Here is an 8,811-nt window from a genome sequence, read left to right as displayed (position 1 = left end):
CACTTTTCACAGTATTATAAATTACCCTCAACTTAGTAAAATAAACTATCTTAAAGTCCTCTTCTCATGCCTTTAGAATTTACTAGTGTGGATGATTAATTAACACCAGAAGGTTAAAACAGAGTTCAGAGGCAATTGAAATTATTCAACAAACTGTTCCATCCCATAGTATACCAAACATTACCATTATTCTAGATATTTCATAAATGTTAGTTATCCCAAGTGTTCATTAAGTCCTCATGACATTCATTCTCATAAGAAATCATATATACCCAAACTCAGCCAAAACCTAAAAAACTCCATAAAATTCACTTTGTGTGCTCCTCTAAGACCTATCACCCTTCACCTGCTGAAAACCCCCCAAAATTGAAACAACAAGGCTTTATAAACATCATACTAAGTGTGTCGTTTTTTGTTTGAAAAACCCAATTTGAAAAACAACAACCACAAATAGCCAGGCCTCACTTAATTTGGTAACTCACTTTTATGACCTACATTCTGCCTAACTTCACTACTGCTCCCCCTAGCCCTGGGCAACATTCCAATGAGATGAGCTAATCTCTTTCTCCTGGTTATAATCTAAAGATGGTAGTACACACAAAACATGATACAGATATCCCCAATCCTAACCCATCAATAATTGTTTGTATCAGTCTAATTCCTCATAACTAATCCATAAAACCACTCAAAATTCCTCGAGTATACAATGATTATTGAATTGATTACCCTAAATCTGCTACATGTGATCTCATCTCAAATTATCCATTATCAATTATTTGTTCAACCCCCTAGGAAAATCTGTCTCCCCTTCTATTGTTCCTGTCCCCCCTGTAAATGTCATACTTCACTTTTTAGCCAATACAATCACGGTTACATCAAAAGTACTGCAATGTCTATATTAGGGTGTAAGGTAAATTATTCCTGTTTTCTTTTTTTCAGCTAAACGTTTTATATCCCTCAATTAATAGTATTTTCTCCCTAATACAGTGGGGAGAATAAGTATTTGATACACTGCCGATTTTGCAGGTTTTCCTAATTACAAAGCATGTAGAGGTCTGTAATTTTTATCATAGGTACATTTCAACTGTGAGAGACGGAATCTAAAACAAAAATCCAGAAAATCACATTGTATGATTTTTAAGTAATTAATTTTGCATTTTATTGCATGACATAAGTATTTGATACATCAGAAAAGCAGAAATTAATATTTGGTACAGAAACCTTTGTTTGCAATTACAGAGATCATACGTTTCCTGTAGGTCTTGACCAGGTTTGCACACACTGCAGCAGGGATTTTGGCCCACTCCTCCATACAGACCTTCTCCAGATCCTTCAGGTTTCGGGGCTGTCGCTGGGCAATACGGACTTTCAGCTCCCTCCAAAGATTTTCTATTGGTTTCAGGTCTGGAGACTGGCTGTGTGTTTCACTGGAAGACCCAGCCACAACCCATCTTCAATGCTTTTACTGAGGGGAGGAGGTTGTTGGCCAAGATCTCGCGATACATGGCCCCATCCATCCTCCCCTCAATACGGTGCAGTCGACCTGTCCCCTTTGCAGAAAAGCATCCCCAAAGAATGATGTTTCCACCTCCATGTTTCATGGTTGGGATGGTGTTCTTGGGGTTGTACTCATCCTTCTTGTTCCTCCAAACACGGCGAGTGGAGTTTAGACCAAAAAGCACTATTTTTGTCTCATCAGACCACATGACCTTCTCCCATTCCTCCTCTGGATCATCCAGATGGTCATTGGCAAACTTCAGACGGGCCTGGACATGCGCTGGCTTGAGCAGGGGGAACTTGCGTGCACTGCAGGATTTTAATCCATGACAGCGTAGTGTGTTACTAATGGTTTTCTTTGAGACTGTGGTACCAGCTCTCTTCAGGTCATTGACCAGGTCCTGCCGTGTAGTTCTGGGCTGATCCCTCACCTTCCTCAATGTGTTATTGTACATAGAACATGTATTTTTCCATACAGTTTCTTCTTTGTCAGTGTTCCGGCAGGCGAGGTGAGTAGTCATGCTGTACTTCGCTCCGCAGGTAATATGACACATTACATTACAATGGAACGATTTGATTAGTGTAATGTTGGCTAGCTACATAGTTGTATTTGTATCAAAGATAAAGGTGTAGTATAGAGTAACTATCGAGGTTAGCTAGCCAGCTACATTCGTTCGCAGCGACGCCGTTTTTCAAACAAAGTCAACACCGCAGCCATTGCTAGCTAGCCAACACTACCAGCTACCAGCTAGCAGTACTGTAGCAACTAAATACAATATCCTTTTAGCCAGCTACATTCGTTCGCAGCGACGCCGTTTTTCAAACAAAGTCATCACCGCAGCCATTGCTAGCTAGCCAACGCTACCAGCTAGCAGTACTATAGCAACTAAATACAATATAATTTTAGCCAGCTACATTCGTTTCGCAGCGACGCCGTTTTTTCAAACAAAGTCAACACAGCAGCCATTGCTAGCTAGCCAACACTACCAGCTAGCAGTACTGTAGCAGCTAAATACAATATCTTTGTGCTAGCTAGCCAACGTTTAATTATTGCTGCGTTATGAAAGGAACTAGACACGGACACGAATTATCTGTTTAGTGTGTTAACACACTATTGGTAGTTTGTTGTAACCAAGTATTGGTGCTAAACCGTGTGTTATTAGATGCTAGCATGCTAGTTAGCTATGGCGTCATAGTTAGCTAGCTGAATAAAGTAAGTTGAGTCTATTCCTTGAAACATTGAACCGCTGTAGTTTACAACAATTCAAATTTCTAAAGTGGAAGTTGGGAGAGTTTTATTCGGGTGTTTCAGTGAAACAATTATAGTTTCTGAGGTGGAAGTTGGGAGAGTTATATTTGGGAGTTGTAGTGAGGGAGGCCCCGCTCTCTCCTTTCCCAGATGTTTAGTTCATTTCATTCCGATCTCCTCTGCATTATTGTAGCCATTTGCTACAGCCTGTCAACTATGCCTCTGCCTATCCCTGTTCTCTCCTCTCCGCACAGGCTACACAAACGCCTCACACCGCATGGCTGCTGCCTCTCTAACCTGGTGGTCCCTGCACGCACCACACACCTGGAGTTCCAGGTCTCAGGCAGCCTCTGGAACTGCCGTTCTGCTGCCAACAAGGCTGACTTCATCCCAGCCTATGCTACCCTCCAGTCCCTCGACTTCCTGGCGCTGACGGAAACATGGATTACCACTGAAAACACTGCTACTCCTACTGCTCTCTCCTCGTCTGACCATGTGTTCTCGCTTACCCCGAGAGCATCTGGTCAGAGGGGTGGTGGCACAGGAATCCTCATCTCTCCCAAGTGGACATTCTCAATTTTTACCCTAACCCATCTGTCTATCTCCTCATTTGAATGCCATGCTGTCACAGTCACTAGCCCATTTAAGCTTAATATCCTTGTCATCTATCGCCCTCCAGGTTCCCTTGGTGAGTTCATCAATGAGCTTGACGCCTTGATAAGTTCCTTTCCTGAGGATGGCTCACCCCTCACAGTTTTGGGGGATTTCAACCTCCCTACGTCTACATTTGACTCATTTCTCTCTGCCTCCTTCTTTCCACTCCTCTCCTCTTTTGACCTCACCCTCTCACCGTCCCCCCCTACTCACAAGGCAGGCAATACGCTTGACCTCATCTTTACTAGATGCTGCTCTTCTACTAATCTCACTGCAACTCCCCTCCATGTCTCCGACCACTACTTTGTATCCTTTTCGCTCTCGCTCTCCTCCAACACTACTCACTCTGCCCCTACACAGATGGTAATGCGCCGCCGCAACCTTCGCTCTCTCTCTCCCACTACTCTCTCCTCTTCCATCCTATCATCTCTTCCCTCTGCTCAATCCTTCTCCCTCCAATCTCCTGATTCTGCCTCCTCAACCCTCCTCTCCTCCCTTTCTGCATCCTTTGACTCTCTGTGTCCCCTATCCTCCCGGCCGGCTCGGTCCTCCCCTCCAGCTCCGTGGCTTGATGACTCATTGCGAGCTCACAGAACAGAGCTCCGGGCAGCTGAGCGGAAATGGAAGAAAACTAGACTCCCTGTGGACCTGGCATCTTTTCACTCCCTCCTCTCTACATTCTCTTCATCTGTTTCTGCTGCTAAGGCCACTTTCTACCACTCTAAATTCCAAGCATCTGCCTCTAACCCTAGGAAGCTCTTTGCCACATTCTCCTCCCTGCTGAATCCTCCTCCCCCTCCTCCCTCTCTGTGGATGACTTCGTCAACCACTTTGAAAAGAAGGTTGACGACATCCGATCCTCGTTTGTTAAGTCTAATGACACTGCTATTCCTGCTCACACTGCCCTACCCTATGCTTTGACTTCTTTCTCCCCTCTCTCTCCAGATAAAATCTCGCGACTTGTGACTGCAGGCCGCCCAACAACCTGCCCGCTTGACCCATCCCCTCCTCTCTTCTCCAGACCATCTCCGGTGACCTTCTCCCCTACCTCACCTCGCTGATCAACTCATCCTTGACCGCTGGCTATGTCCCTTCCGTCTTCAAGAGAGCGAGAGTTGCACCCCTTCTCAAAAAAACCAACACTCGATCCCTCTGATGTCAACAACTACAGACCAGTATCCCTTCTTTATTTTCTTTCCAAAACTATTGAGCGTGCCGTCTTTAGCCAACTCTCTTGCTATCTCTCTCAGAATGACCTTCTTGATCCAAACCAGTCAGGTTTCAGGACTGGTCATTCAACTGAGACTGCTCTTCTCTGTGTCACGGAGGCTCTCCGCACTGCTAAAGCTAACTCTCTCTCCTCTGCTCTTGTCCTTCTAGACCTGTCTGCTGCCTTTGATACTGTGAACCATCAGATCCTCCTCTCCACCCTCTCCGAGCTGGGCATCTCCGGCGCGGCTCACTCTGGATTGCGTCCTACCTGACCGGTCGCTCCTACCAAGTGGCGTGGCGAGAAGCTGTCTCCGCACCACGTGCTCTCACCACTGGTGTCCCCAGGGCTCAGTTCTAGGCCCTCTCCTATTCTCGCTATACACCAAGTCACTTGGCTCTGTCATATCCTCACATGGCCTCTCCTATCATTGCTACGCTGACGATACACAACTAATCTTCTCCTTTCCCCCTTCTGATAACCAGGTGGCGAATCGCATCTCTGCATGTCTGGCAGACATATCAGTATGGATGACGGATCACCACCTCAAGCTGAACCTTGGCAAGACGGAGCTGCTCTTCCTCCCGGGGAAGGACTGCCCGTTCCATGATCTCGCCATCACGGTTGACTACTCCGTTGTGTCCTCCTCCCAGTTGGCTGGGCTCCCTGCCTGTGCCATTAAACCCCTACAACTCATCCAGAATGCCGCAGCCCGTCTGGTGTTCAACCTTCCCAAGTTCTCTCACGTCACCCCGCTCCTCCGCACACTCCACTGGCTTCCAGTTGAAGCTCGCATCTGTTACAAGGCCATGGTGCTTGCCTATGGAGCTGTGAGGGGAACGGCACCTCCGTACCTTCAGGCTCTGATCAGTCCCTACACCCAAACGAGGGCATTGCGTTCATCCACCTCTGGCCTGCTGGCTCCCCTTCCTCTGCGGAAGCATAGTTCCCGCTCAGCCCAGTCAAAACTGTTCGCTGCTCTGGCACCCCAATGGTGGAACAAGCTCCCTCACGACGCCAGGACAGCGGAGTCACTCACCACCTTCCGGAGACATTTTAATCCCCACCTCTTTAAGGAATAAAGGATGAAGTAATCCTTCTACCCCCCCCCCCATAAAATAAATAAAAAAATAAATAAAACATAGAAAAAAACAACGAATAAAAAAAATAAAAAAATAAAAAAATAAAGAAAAAATTAAAACAAAAATTGAACAAAAAATTAATAAAACATTGTAAAGTGGATTTCCCACAGGCTATAGGGTGAATGCACCAATTTGTAAGTCGCTCTGGATAAGAGCGTCTGCTAAATGACGTAAATGTAAATGTAAATCATTGATGCCTGACGAGGTGAGATCTTGCATGGAGCCCCAGACCGAGGGTGATTGACCGTCATCTTGAACTTCTTCCATTTTCTAATAATTGCACCAACAGTTGTTGCCTTCTCACCAAGCTGCTTGCCTATTGTCCTGTAGCCCATCCCAGCCTTGTGCAGGTCTACAATTTTATCCCTGATGTCCTTACACAGCTCTCTGGTCTTGGCCATTGTGGAGAGGTTGGAGTCTGTTTGATTGAGTGTGTGGACAGGTGTCTTTTATACAGGTAACGAGTTCAAAGGTGCAGTTAATACAGGTAATGAGTAGAGAACAGGAGGGCTTCTTAAAGAAAAACTAACAGGTCTGTGAGAGCCGGAATTCTTACTGGTTGGTAGGTGATCAAATACTTATGTCATGCAATAAAATGCAAATTAATTACTTAAAAATCATATAATGTGATTTTCTGGATTTTTGTTTTAGATTCCGTCTCTCACAGTTGAAGTGTACCTATGATAAAAATTACAGACCTCTACGTGCTTTGTAAGTAGGAAAACCGGCAAAATCAGCAGTGTATCAAATACTTTTTCTCCCCACTGTATATCTTCATATTCTTCTGCTTTCCGTAAATTAGTAGTAGGGGGTATCCCTTGCCTTTCCTCTACTATCCTTCTATCATTACTGGATCAATGATAATAACTGTAATAACTATTCATAATAATTGTAATAACTATTACACATTATATTGTGCCTTTTTTCTGATAATGTTATAATTGTAGCCTATTCCATCACTTTAGTTTAAAATATAAGTTTGTTTATAACAAATCCAGAACCCACCACAGGCTGGCGCTATTCCCCCAGCACAACAGCCAATGCCACTTGCTTCCCCGTAACTAAAATAAATTATCGTTCTAAAATTTACCAACTATTTGTATTTTCCCGCTAACCCATTTCAGTTCGCTATTCAATTTCTTTAACTGTTCTCTCTGATTAGGCCCTAATTAATAAAACAAATACTTGCTATCGTTGATAAGCATACATTTAATGATGTTCCTAACATTTGAACTATCTCTCACCCTCCCCTTGCTCCTTCGGGGAAAGCGCATGGGGACCTTGTAACATATTTTCATAGATCTTTCTAGAGTACTTCTACATAAGCTATCTAATTCAACCTTGCACATTTCTCAATCCACATAGTAATCTAGGTATACAGTGGGGGGAAAAAGTATTTAGTCAGCCACCAATTGTGCAAGTTCTCCCACTTAAAAAGATGAGAGAGGCCTGTAATTTTCACCATAGGTACACGTCAACTATGCCAGACAAATTGAGGAAAAAAAATCCAGAAAATCACATTGTAGGATTTTTAATGAATTTATTTGCAAATTATGGTGGAAAATAAGTATTTGGTCACCTACAAACAAGCAAGATTTCTGGCTCTCACAGACCTGTAACTTCTTCTTTAAGAGGCTCCTCTGTCCTCCACTCGTTACCTGTATTAATGGCACCTGTTTGAACTTGTTATCAGTATAAAAGACACCTGTCCACAACCTCAAACAGTCACACTCCAAACTCCACTATGGCCAAGACCAAATAGCCGTCAAAGGACACCAGAAACAAAATTGTAGACCTGCACCAGGCTGGGAAGACTGAATCTGCAATAGGTAAGCAGCTTGGTTTGAAGAAATCAACTGTGGGAGCAATTATTAGGAAATGGAAGACATACAAGACCACTGATAATCTCCCTCGATCTGGGGCTCCACGCAAGATATCACCCCGTGGGGTCAAAATGATCACAAGAACGGTGAGCAAAAATCCCAGAACCACACGGGGGGACCTAGTGAATGACCTGCAGAGAGCTGGGACCAAAGTAACAAAGCCTACCATCAGTAACACACTACGCCGCCAGGGACTCAAATCCTGCAGTGCGAGACGTGTCCCCCTGCTTAAGCCAGGCCCGTCTGAAGTTTGCTAGAGTGCATTTGGATGATCCAGAAGAGGATTGGGAGAATGTCATATGGTCAGATGAAACCAAAATATAACTTTTTGGTAAAAACTCAACTCGTCGTGTTTGGAGGACAAAGAATGCTGAGTTGATTCCAAAGAACACCATACCTACTGTGAAGCATGGGGGTGGAAACATCATGCTTTGGGGGCTGTTTTTTCTGCAAAGGGACCAGGACGACTGATCCGTGTAAAGGAAAGAATGAATGGGGCCATGTATCGTGAGATTTTGAGTGAAAACCTCCTTCCATCAGCAAGGGCATTGAAGATGAAACGTGGCTGGGTCTTTCAGCATGACAATGATCCCAAACACACCGCCCGGGCAACGAAGGAGTGGCTTCGTAAGAAGCATTTCAAGGTCCTGGTGTGGCCTAGCCAGTCTCCAGATCTCAACCCCATAGAAAATCTTTGGAGGGAGTTGAAAGTCTGTGTTGCCCAGCAACAGCCCCAAAACATCACTGCTCTAGAGGAGATCTGCATGGAGGAATGGGCCAAAATACCAGCAACAGTGTGTGAAAACCTTGTGAAAACTTACAGAAAACGTTTGACCTGTGTCATTGCCAACAAAGGGTATATAACAAAGTATTGAGAAACTTTTGTTATTGACCAAATACTTATTTTCCACCATAATTTGCAAATAAATTCATTAAAAATCCTACAATGTGATTTTCTGGATTTTTTTTTCTCATTTTGTCTGTCATAGTTAACGTGTACCTATGATGAAAATTACAGGCCTCTCTCATCTTTTTAAGTGGGAGATCTTGCACAATTGGTGGCTGACTAAATACTTTTTTCCCCCACTGTATAGCCCCAATGCGAAAGCTTTACCAACTGTCCCTACCTGTGTTCGAACCAGGAACCCTCTACATACATCGCCAGTCACTCCACAC

This window comes from Coregonus clupeaformis, chromosome 7 (assembly GCF_020615455.1).
Source record: "Coregonus clupeaformis isolate EN_2021a chromosome 7, ASM2061545v1, whole genome shotgun sequence".
Lineage (NCBI taxonomy): Eukaryota > Metazoa > Chordata > Actinopteri > Salmoniformes > Salmonidae > Coregonus > Coregonus clupeaformis.
This window is presented reverse-complemented; position numbering follows the sequence as displayed.